The sequence below is a fragment of the Saccopteryx bilineata genome, chromosome 6 (assembly GCF_036850765.1).
Source record: "Saccopteryx bilineata isolate mSacBil1 chromosome 6, mSacBil1_pri_phased_curated, whole genome shotgun sequence".
NCBI classification, from domain to species: domain Eukaryota; kingdom Metazoa; phylum Chordata; class Mammalia; order Chiroptera; family Emballonuridae; genus Saccopteryx; species Saccopteryx bilineata.
Genome location: NC_089495.1, coordinates 124,450,369 through 124,461,964, shown reverse-complemented (window position 1 = coordinate 124,461,964; position 11,596 = coordinate 124,450,369). Strand labels below are relative to the sequence as shown.

Below are 11,596 nucleotides of genomic sequence, written 5' to 3'. Positions count from 1 at the left end.
CAAAGTGGGTGATCAGATCTGGACCTGGCAGCTGTGAGGTGGAAGGGTGGGTTCAAACCCAGACACCACGCAACCTCGCATGTACACACTTGCTTGCCTGTGCACTGTGACATCTTAGGACAAGCAGTGCAGGCCACCAGCCATGAAAACTGAGTACATCCAGTACATGGCTAGAGGGAAAAAAAAGATAAACAACCGTTAGAAATGTAGACCCAACATCCTGCATTCTATGAGTCAGAGACCCTTATCAGAAGTTGATGTTTGAAATTCTCCACTGAGTGGCGCAGTGGATAAAGCGTCGACCTGGAAATCCTGAGGTCGCTGGTTCAAAACCCTGGGCTTGCCTGGTCAAGGTACATATGGGAGTTGATGCTTCTGGCTCCTCCCCCTTCTCTCTCTCTGTCTCTCTCTCCTCTCTCTGTCTCTGTCTCTCTCTCTCTCCTCTCTAAAAAATGAATAAAAAAAATAGACACTATGAAATTCTCCACTGAGCTATATCCCCCCCCATTGCTATGCTGCGTGCGACCTCCCTAACCAATAGCTAACTGCCACGTCTGCTTCTGTATAATGCTTGCTCAGCCTAGATAGCCATTCTATAAAAAGGAGCCATTTTAGAAGCTCGGGGCTGCAGTGCTCCCTTGCGTGGGTTGCCTGCAGTCCCTGCTCAGGTTTGCAATAAAACTTATAAAATTCACTTTGGGTCTGCTGTGGTCTGTCTCCTGGGATGTAACACATGGAGGCCCCAGCGAGATAGACTGTGTAAGACCCCTCCTCACGGAGTGGGCTGCAGCAGACGTTGGTAGCTGGCCAGCCTCCGGCAGTTGCCGTTTGAAAACTGAATTTGGCTGATTCGAAACATTTGGAGTCTCGAGACTGTTTGGTAAGGAAGCTTCCTCTTTGAATATTTGGAAACAGAGCTCTGGTTAGAAAAGGGTGTAGTGGAGCAGGCAGGACGCCACCTGATTTCTCCCCACCCGGTCGGTCGGGGAACGCAGGATGCTGCCTTCTCCCTTTGGTTTTGGTTTAGAAGTTTTGTTTGTTTTGTGTGCATATTTGGTTTGTTTGTCTGCTTCGCCCATTGCTTCCTCACAGGATTCCCTCGAGAGTCAAGGGCCATGGGTCAGGGGCAATCTGCTGCCCTAATGCCTCTTCAGTGCTTGCTTGATAACTTTTCTGATTTCTCTCGCAGGGCACAAGACTCCTGTTGATTCCGCCACGTTGCGGACTCTTTGTGAACTAGAATGGCCAACTTAAGAGCAGACTGGCCAAACCAAGGTTTGCTAGACCCATAGAAAACATAGAGAGTCTAGCGTACTATCACCAGCACCCACCTGGAGGCAGGTGGCACGGTCAGTATGCAGCCCAGTACGGCAGCAGAGGTAGAGAAAGAAAAGGCGGCCAGGCTGCAGCTGGCTGCAGGAGAAGCGGCAGGCTCCCCTCACAGTTTCAGGCACTTGTCCCTCCCCCTTTGGCACCAGCTCAAGGGCTGAGCCACTGCTTAGTCAGGCAAAAGATAACAGCGCAGTAAGCTAGAGGCTATCATCACCTTGCTACAGCCCCTGCCCTCCTCTGCTTTGGCTCCGGGGAATCCCCGCCTCCTATCTGGAGCCAGACCTGAGGAGAAGATTTAGGGAATACGGCCCCTTCTAAACCCACTGCTTTAGCCATTATAGAATTGTATAGTCTGTCAAATACAAAGACTTCCTTTTTGTACCAATGTATATGTATATGTTATTTCAACAGTCTCTTGTTAATTCTCCTTTTCATTTGCTATTTCATAGCCTGTGATGTTAAATTTTTAATTTAAATATTAGGGAATATATAATAATTCAGTAATTGTTAATTGTTCAATGTTAGGTCACAAAACCCAGAGTAACAAATATTACTATTGATTGGCTTAATAGAAGAATTCTTAACATAATAGGTAGAAAGGAGAACTCTAGAGACATAATCCTGAACCTCCACCTGATTTCAGACCCTCCACAGTCTCCAACCACCTACCACCACAGATCAAATCTTTTCTTTCCTTGGTCTAATAGGCTTCTTTAAATACAGGATTCCCAATTTTGCTCTCTTAGTCAAGCCCCTCAGTGAGATCTTCTGAGCATGGCTTTTAAGGTCTATAACGACCAAAAAAGTAACAGAAAAGGCAAATAAGGCCCAAAAGAAGTCAGGAAATACCAGCTTTTGGCTCCAGCGCCCTGAGGGGCTTCATCACATTTCATCAAGGCCCTGCTCCAGAGTGGAAAGAAAGGTCATTGAACTGAAGCTTGCCAGGTTTCCTGGTCCCACCGGTTGACACACCTGTGCTATGGAAAGGGGGACATGAGAAGGTAAGCTGCCCCCTTTCTCCATGGAGGGAAGGTGCAGTCTCTTCTAGCCCTGCTCCAGCTACCTGTGACCTGACCTTGCCCAGCATGCTGGGAATTGCCACTGAAGGCCCAAGGACATCGTTCACGAGCCTAAGGTATTTCTTCCAAGTAGCAGATAAACTAATCTCATTTCTTGTAAACACAAGGGCCATCTACTATGCCTTGCTTGAATATTTAAGTTTTATTTATCTCTCAAAGATCTCTACTGTGGGTATTGACAGTCTGATTTTATTGCTTTATTTAATGTTTAGTATCTCCTTTATTCCTCTTGTCTCAATGCCCCATGCCTATTGTAGGCTAGGACCTGCTACTAATTCCAGCTAGAAGCAGTGGTCACTAGGACTTAAACTCTAACTGCAAAGTGTAGAAATGTAACACCCTTTCCCTAAGTACTTACAAGTTTTTTTTTTCTTTTTTAATTTTTATTTTTAATTTTTATTTATTTTTATTTATTTTTAGATTTTATTTATTCATTATAGAGAGGAGAGAGAGAGAGAAGGGGGAGGAGCAGGAAGCATCAACTCCCATATGCGCCTTGACCAGGCAAGCCCAGGGTTTCGAACCGGCAACCTCAGTGTTTCCAGGTTGACGCTTTATCCACTGCGCCACCACAGGTCAGGCAGTACTTACAAGTTTTATAGGTTACTCAGCAAACTGTTCAAAGACTGTCCAAGAGGCACTTCTAGCAGTACACCACCCAAGGACTGACTCCCACGTAGACGGGTCCACACACCATGATCCTGACCACTCCCACTACTGCCAAGGTAGAAGGCATACCCGCCTGGGTCCACCGCAGCCGGCTGAAGCTTGCAGTCCCAGCAGAGACACCTTTGTGGACAGTGAAGACTGATCCCGCCAACCCTTGTAAGCTGACCCTGAGAAGGACAGCATGCCCTGCTTCAGCCACAAACCAGAAGTTAACTGGTCCACGCATGGCTAATGCCTAGAGAAAAAAACTAAGGACTCTCTTAATCAGGCTTTAGGAAAAGGGAAACTAGGATAAAAAGAAAGTCAACTTAATTGTCACTAAAGGTTAAAGATTTTTAAATCAAGAATTCTGACTAGAAAGGAATTGTATGGTTTTGATAATAGAAGGTATAAGGTATAGAAATACTTTTGAAAGAAAAAGGAAAAGCAAGTTGTTATGAAAGCCAGTTATTTCTAGATAAGAAAGTTCATAAAAGTTGAAGGTTTATGTAAGTTGCAGAAGGTTTGTGCAAGTTGTTAGAAGTTAGTACCGAGAAGAAAAATACAAGGCAGAAAGAAATTAGTATAAGAATTTATTCTCTTTATCCCCTTAGCTCACCACATTACTTACTGCTCTTACCGGACCCCTCGTTTTGCTTATAGTAGGGGGGTCACCATTAGTCCGCATATTATCAACTGCCTCACGCAGTATGTACAAAAGAGAATTCAAGCCGTAAAGCTTGTAGTACTAAGGGCACACTATCAGCGTGCTAGCACATACTAGGGAGGACCCTTGACCTAATTAATTTATAGCTACAGCTAAAGTAGAAAATTCTCATGAGCCTCAGCAAATCTAATCTTGCTAGCAAAGGCAGGACACGTTCCTTGTGTATCAGCCCTGCAGATATTGCAGGAAAATAGTTTATTATCTTAAAACAGTGTGTGCTTGTGTACTTTTGCAAAAATATTGTACAAACGTGCTGAAAACATTGTAACCTTGTAGGTTTCACCTATAAATACCCCTCTCCCCCTGAGCTCATCGCTGTCAATTGTGAGAGGCGTAGTAGGCTGATCACTGGCCAATGTATAAAACCCAAATTGATTACATCAGTTTGGGGTTCAGTTCCACTTTGTTGCAGTTGCACCACAGCATTTGTTCGAGAAAGAATAGATACTATAAGACTTATGGCCTTAGCTCAGCCCTACCAGATTATACCCAGTTTGGATGAGCAATACCAAAGTTCAATGATTTGAACTAGTAAGGAGAAAACGGGGGAATGTGACATCTTAGGACAAGCGGTGCAGGCCACCAGCCATGAAAACTGAGTACATCCAGTACATGGCCAGAGGAAAAAAAAAAAGATAAACAACCATTAGAAATGTAGACCCAACATCCTGCATTCCATGAGTCAGAGACCCTTATCAGAAGTTGATGTTTGAAATTCTCCACTGACCTATACACCCCCCCCTTGTTGCTGCACGACCTCCCTAGCCAATAGCTAACAGCCACATCTGCTTCTGTATAATGCTTGCTCAACCTAGATAGCCACCCTATAAAAAGGAGCCATTTTAGAAGCTCGGGGCTGCAGTGTTCCTTTGCGTGGGTTGCCTGCAGTCCCTGCGCAGGTTTGCAATCAAACTTATAAAATTCATTTTGGGTTTGCTGTGGTCTGTCTCCTGGGATGTAACATGCACCAGGGGTTCCTGCCATTGACCCCTTTGCCATCCAGTGAAACCTATGGAGCCCTTTCGAGAATAATATTTTTATTTTTTTTAATATTTTTTATTGATTGATTGATTTTTAGAGAGAGAGAAAGATGGGGGAGAGCAGGAACCATCAACTCATAGTAGTTGCTTCCTGTATGTGCCTTGACCCGGCAAGCCCAGGGTTTCAAACTGGTGACTCCAGCATTCCAGGTCGATGCTTTATCCACTGCACTACCACAGGTCAGGTGAGAATAATATTTTTAAATGCATAAAATGAAATACGTAGACTTACAACAGTCATCTGTGAGACTGATACCAGTCCCTAAAATATTTTTTAAAGATCTAGATATTATTTGTACTTCTTTATTAACACTGGTTTGATAACGGACATAATTTCAAAGTCATGACAAGCATGAAGACCATTCTGAGATATCGGCTGTAAGGTATTTTTCCCCGCTGAGAAAGAATGAAGGGGCCGGAGCCATGAAGTGTGGAATAATAAAAGGCTTTATTGAGTACAGAGCACATCCTGCCCGACAAGGTTCTCTGGTCCCAGGGACACAGAAGCCAGGGAAGTCGCAAGGAGTGACCCCCCCCCCCCCGTGAGAGATATTTAAAGGGTCCCTAGGGTGGTCGAGCTAATATGACATGGTGAAATCTCACTGGCTGACGGAGGAGTCGCTCTTTGCCAAAGGGCTCCTGGGAAGTTTCTTTTGATGCGCTTGGTTGTGGGCGGTCCTAGCCAAAGTTTTCAGGAGGGCCTGAGTTCCCCACATGATCATCCCCCATAATCCATCGACCTTACATCAGCAACAACTTTAATGTAGTAATCTCTGAATCCCACTCTGGTGTGTTGGTTCCATTCATAATGGAAGGACATGCTAAATTTCAGTAGAAGTTTTTAGAAACTAACGATGTAAATTTGACTCATCCAAATTCCTGGACTTCCCTAATTTTCTCCACAGTCCCCATGAGACCTCCGCCAATCTGGTCTCCATCACTTTTCAATAAACACTAGGTACTGTGATTTGGGGCTTGGATTCCTTTTGAAGGTCTGCAAAAACCTACTAACTTCCTGGGGTGGGGGGATAAATACCCACCTGTGCGTTGGGACACCATGTTTTCCAGACAATTGCAGGTGGTCCTGAGACCTTCACCTCCTTCCTAAGCAGGTGTCAGAGTCTTAGCCCCTGGGCAGGTTCTTTGCAGAGGAAGGTATCTCACTACCCCCATGAGTACATAGCACTTTGAAAGAAAAGGAAAAAATGGCAGACGCGTTCAGTAATAAACGCGTAATAAAAGAAAGCATCTTTCTCAGCCACCAAAGTCAGCAGGCAGTTTGCGACCTCTTACAACCCTGATTTACAACTCTGATCACTTAATGGGACCCAGTTCCCAACCAAACTGGGGGTGGGGGGCACAGAGGGTTGGAGGAAGGAGGGGAATGTTACGGGGATGTTATTTGATTACATTAATTACTAATAATGGCCCAAACCAGGAACCCAACTGTAAGGTATTTTTCCCCACCGAGAAGGAAGGAAGAGGGCTCAAGCCACCAAGTGTGGAATAGCAAAAGGCTTTATTGAGTACAGAGCGGGCATCCCACCAGGCAAGGTTCCCTGGCCCTGAAGAAAAAAAGATGGAGGCCAGGGAAGTTGCAAGGATTAAACTGCGTGGGAGATATTTAAAGGGTCCCTCTAGGGAAGCCGAGCTAATATGACGTGGTGAAATCCCACTGGCTGGTAGATGGTCACTTTTTTCCAAACGGTTCCTGTGAAGCCTTCTTTGACGTGCTTGGTTGTGGGCAATCCTAGTCATAGTTTGCGGGTCTGGGTTCCCCACGTGACCATCCCCCATTATCCACCAACCTTACATTCTGACCTTCTGTGTTAAATAGAAAAAGGGGCGTCGTTTATTCATCTGGCTACTTCCTGCTAAATAGGGGCGTCGTGGGGAGGGGGAGATCGGAAGGTGGTGGTTTTGAGGGGTGTCAGGAGGAACATCTGTTTGGCTGTGATTGGAGAAACTTTGCTGATGTGGTCCTGTAAGGATTTTAAAAAAAGAGAAGTAATAGGGGGATTTGTAGGGTCCAGCCTTTTGGTGAACTGGAGATGGATGGAGTCCAGTGGTTCCGACTGCCAGTGGTCCTGTAAGGAGACAAGCTTGAGGCAAAACTGCATGTCAGGAGTGGCGTAAAAGGGGAAAGGAAGGGGTCCCATCCATTCCCATAACCGAGACCTGTGAGGGAACTAGAGGTCCAGAGTGTGATGGCAAAACAGAGAAGGTAACCCCCGTGTCCACAAGAAACGAGATGGACTTACCCACTAGTTGCAGCACACCCTGGGTTCTCCGAGTCCAGGCCGTGTCCTAGGAGTTTGAGCGATGCACCCATCTGGCTGGATTGGCCTCCCATTTGGGCAGTTTGTCCTCCAGGTAGAGGCGCTGAGGAAAAGCCTGTTGCCCAAAGGGGCAATCACTCCGCCAGTGACCAGGCTGCTTGCAGTCAGGGCAGGGCTCAGTGGGCAGCCGCCGGCAGGGGCCCTGCCGGGACCAGTGGTCCTGCTTGCCACACTTAAAGCAAGCTGCTGGTGCGGTTTCTCTTTGTGGCTTGGATTTGGGTCGAGCACTTCCTGTGCCTTGCCTCTGTTGCTCTGCTGGTCTCAGGGCTGCCACAAGAGCTGGGGCTTGGAGCGCTACCTTCTGCTGCATGTGGGCCTGGCGAGCAGCCTTGGCCTGTTTCTACTGGTTGGGACCATTAAAAACTTTAAATGCCAAAAAACCCCACAAAACTTTAAATGCCATATTCACAGGTTCCGGATAGGGGTTTGGGGGTTTGGGAATAAGAGGAGAGGGCTCGTGGGGAGCCTGGCACCCAGATCCCGCAGGAAACGCTGGAGCCAAAGGCAGGACAGGGCTAGAACTTCCTGCAAGAAAATTGGGGTTGGACGTCCTGAAAACCGGTGTAAGAGCCAATGCCAGGCTGAGAAAGGCCTGACGGAGGAGGGGTTAAAGAACACAGTGGAGAAGGGAAGGGCCCCTGGCCAGCAGGGGAGGAGAAAGAGAGATGGTAATGGTGAATAAGAAACAGGTTTTTGAGGAGGGAGGGGAGGGGGCTCTCAGAGGGAAGAGACCCGAGCACAAGAGAGGTCCACAGAGGGACCAGAGAAAAGTCCCGAGAAAGGGGCACCCCCAGGGGTCAGACAGGAGGGAGAGAGGGTTGGGAGTCCACGGAGAAGGAAAGATCAGGAATGGAGGTTTAGGTGAGGTTTCTCTGGCCAGAAAAAGGCCTGCGTGGTGGAACAGGTGGTACAGAGATTAAGGACGGGTGTGCGAATAATTAGAAGCCGTGTATGTAAGAGATCTCCAATCGGTTCCCAGCTTTTTTGGTGATAGTTAAATTGGTGAGGGTGTTAACACCAAAAGTCCCTTCAGGAGGCTAATTCAGTGGGTTCTGTGGCCTGGCCACAGCGGAGAAGAACAGTTTCTTCTTTAAGGAGGGAGATTCCTGTGCCCCCACAGCCGCCCTCAGTCTTCAGAGTGGTCAGATTTGAGTATTAGCATCCTAGAAACTCAAGGTCCAGCCACAGATGGAAAAGGTAAAGTGGATGTGCTTGGGGACGTCTCCACAGCACATGCCTGGGACAGATGGAAAAGACTTCCCTGACGTAGCTACGGTTTCGGACAGGGAGTCTCGGAGGAAAGAACTGAGGGGAAGGCTGGAGGCAGGGGACTTACTGCACTGTGCGCCGAAGTGGGTGGAAGGTTGGAGATCCTGGTTCTTTCTCCTGGTTCTCCTGGGTTTCGGCACCAAAATTTAAGGTATTTTTCCCCACCAAGAAGGAAGAGGGCTCGAGTCACCACTTGTGGAATAGCAAATGGCTTTATTAAGTACAGAGCGCGCATCCTGCCCAGCGAGGTTCCCTGGCCCTGAAGAAAAAAAGATGGAGGCCAGGGAAGTTGCAAGGATTAAACCGCGTGGGAGATATTTAAAGGGGTCCCTCTAGGGAAGTTGGGCTAATGTGACGTGGTGAAATCCCACTGACTAGTAGACAGTCGCTTTTTTCCAAACAGATCCTGTGAAGCCTCTTTTGATGCGCTTGGTTGTGGGTGGTCCTAGCCAAAGTTTGCGGGTCTGAGTTCCCCACGTGACCATCCCCCATTATCCACCAACCTTACACCGACCACAAGTCAATTCATTTTAAAAGCTATATAAGTGTTTAGGATACGGAATTAATTTTTATAGCAACTGGAGCAGTTGAATTTCCACTGCAGCACAGATTTATTATAAATTAAATTTACCCCTCAAGTGTTTAATGAAAAGACACCGTACACAACAGTGACCGGGCCCCTCACATTCTCCTGGACTGCCACTCCCCCTGGGCCACACTCCCCAATGACACAGGGCTCCTGCTCAGCTTCATCACCTGCCGTTCCATGGGGGACATGAGCAGCATCCTCAGGCAAAGACATCGCCTTCTTGCTGCCCAGGGAGGAGACCAAGAGCCCCTCTCCGGCCTCGGCCCCCTGGGCACTGCTGTTTCTGGCTGTCTGGTTCAGGCCCTGAGGAGGGCCCGAGGGGAGGGTGTGATGCCAAAGCCCAGAGCCTTGTGTTTACAGAATAGATTCTGCTTTGCTCTTTGCTGACAAAACAAAGTTGCTGCCTTTTTATTGGACTACTTGCTGTCTGATGGGGAGGTACAGAAACCCTGGGGTTCTCAGGAGGTCAATTTCCCTCCCCCTCCTCCCGAGCTAGCCAAGCCAGAGGGGCATTTGTTGGGTAGTCCCAGGCTTGGCATGAGCACCCCTTCCCCTTCCCCATCAGGGTCTCCCTCCATAATAAAGCAAGCAAATGCCTCAAAGTCAGAGAGAACATTCCAGAAAGTTGCAGACTTGAAGGACTGTCCTGACAAGAGCAGGTGGTTTCCAGGATCAACATTAGAAGCCCCATAAGGGAGCGTGGGGGGGAGAGGGCAGCACCGCCAGGGCCCAGAAAGCTGGGGGTGGCACTTGCTGCACCTGCCTGGCCCTGCCAGCCAGCCCCTCCCCTGGCTCATTAGTGGCCATCCTCAGCTCCTAGGGGCTGGTCCCCCCTCCAGGAGTGACCTCCCAGGGGGGATGCAGGCAGCAGGCCAGCGTCTATATGACAGATGTCAGGTCAAATCACCCACTCTCCTGAAAACATCTTCCTCAGCTGTGCTGACCTCCAGCTGTGCCAGGGCAGCAGTGGACTGAAAGGCAAACAGCCGTCCAGTGATACCAGGCAGGTGGCCCACAGCTCTGCCCTCCTGGCTCTCCGAGGGCCAGCAGAGTAGTCAGGACCAAGGACATGGTTCCTGGGGCCTCACCCCTGCCTCAGAGCAAAGCACGGCTCCAAGTGGGAGCATCAGGAGAGGCGGCCAGGCACGCCCGGGAAGGGTGGACCCTGGGTTCCAGGCAGCAGAGAGAAGAGCTGGGACCCAGTTCAGAGGGGGACGGCATCTTCCCAGGGCGTCTCCCCAGGGCCCTGCCCCAGTTTATGTGTTATTGTCATCCTGTTTTATTCACTTGTTATTATCATCATCGCTGCCACCTGGATGTTTCCAGCTCTGCACCAAGTCAGGACACATACAATCCAGCCCCTGAGTGTCTCCTGCGCCTCCTGGGGTGCTCTGTGCTATGGTCCTAGCTGACCTGCGCCTCCTGGGTGGTGGGGGACTTCCTTCCCTGTCCCTCTCTCCCTCAGTGCCCCCACTACACTCTGGGAAGCTGGGTAAGAAGGGGGTAGTGAAGGGAAGGGACCAATGGAGGTAGGAAATGGCAGTTGACAGTGACCAAGTATGGCTCAGGCACCAGGCCAGAGCACTAGGATGGTATTGGGTTCCTCCCACCTGGTCTGGAAGAACCCACAATAGCAATGGCACCTATTGGCCGCAGCTGGACTGAGTGTCTTCACAGGCAGGCAACGCAGACCAGGGAGCCAGCAGAAGCAGCTCTGCAGAAATGGAGACATTTAAAGAGCAGTGAGGAGGTCGAGGAACAAGGAGAAACCCTCTCTGGCCATACTGGACCCCAGACAGGAGCAGTCATGCACAGAGGCAGGGCCCTGTGTTAGAACGAGGCACTTTGTAGCTGCCAAGGTGACCAGCCTTGGGTGACCACTTGGCATGGCACGCTCCCCTCAATTTTTGTTCTCTTCCAAAATGTTGTAAAGTGGGAGCAAGAGCCAGGGACCACACCCAGGACACGAGAAGGACATCAAGAGAGGGATTTGGTTGCAACAAGAGCCCTTGACCAGCCCCTTGGACCCTAAGACCATGTTCACATCCATGGGCATTGTCTGGGCTCTGAGCAAAGCAGGCAGCAGGAGAGTGATGCTCTGGTGCCCAGACTCTGCCCTCTAGGTGCACAGATAGGACTCGCTATGCAGAAATAGTGGGTGCAGAATTGCCCCGACCCCCAGCCCCCACCATGCTGGACTTCCAGCTGCATTCATCTCCCTTTAATCAAAGAGCAACAGCCCTGGCCGGTTGGCTCAGAGGTAGAGCGTCGGCCTAGAGTGCGGAGTACCCGGGTTCGATTCCCGGCCAGGGCACACAGGAGAAGCGCCCATTTGCTTCTCCACCCCTCCGCCGCGCTTTCCTCTCTGTCTCTCTCTTCCCCTCCCGCAGCCAAGGCTCCATTGGAGCAAAGATGGCCCGGGCACTGGGGATGGCTCTGTGGCCGCTGCCTCAGGCGCTAGAGTAGCTCTGGTCGCAACATGGCGACGCCCCGGAGGGGCAGAGCATCGCCCCCTGGTGGGCAGAGCGTTGCCCCATGGTGGGCGTGCCGGGTGGATCCCGGTTGGGCGCATG

At 49.6% G+C, this 11,596-nt stretch overlaps 1 non-coding gene across 1 annotated transcript; it reads left to right on the top strand.

Moving 5' to 3' along the window:
- Nucleotides 1–11,261: 11,261 nt before the first annotated feature.
- On the top strand, nucleotides 11,262–11,337 carry TRNAS-AGA (transfer RNA serine (anticodon AGA)). The gene has a single exon. It is a non-coding gene; the product is annotated as a tRNA-Ser (tRNA).
- Nucleotides 11,338–11,596: the final 259 nt, after the last annotated feature.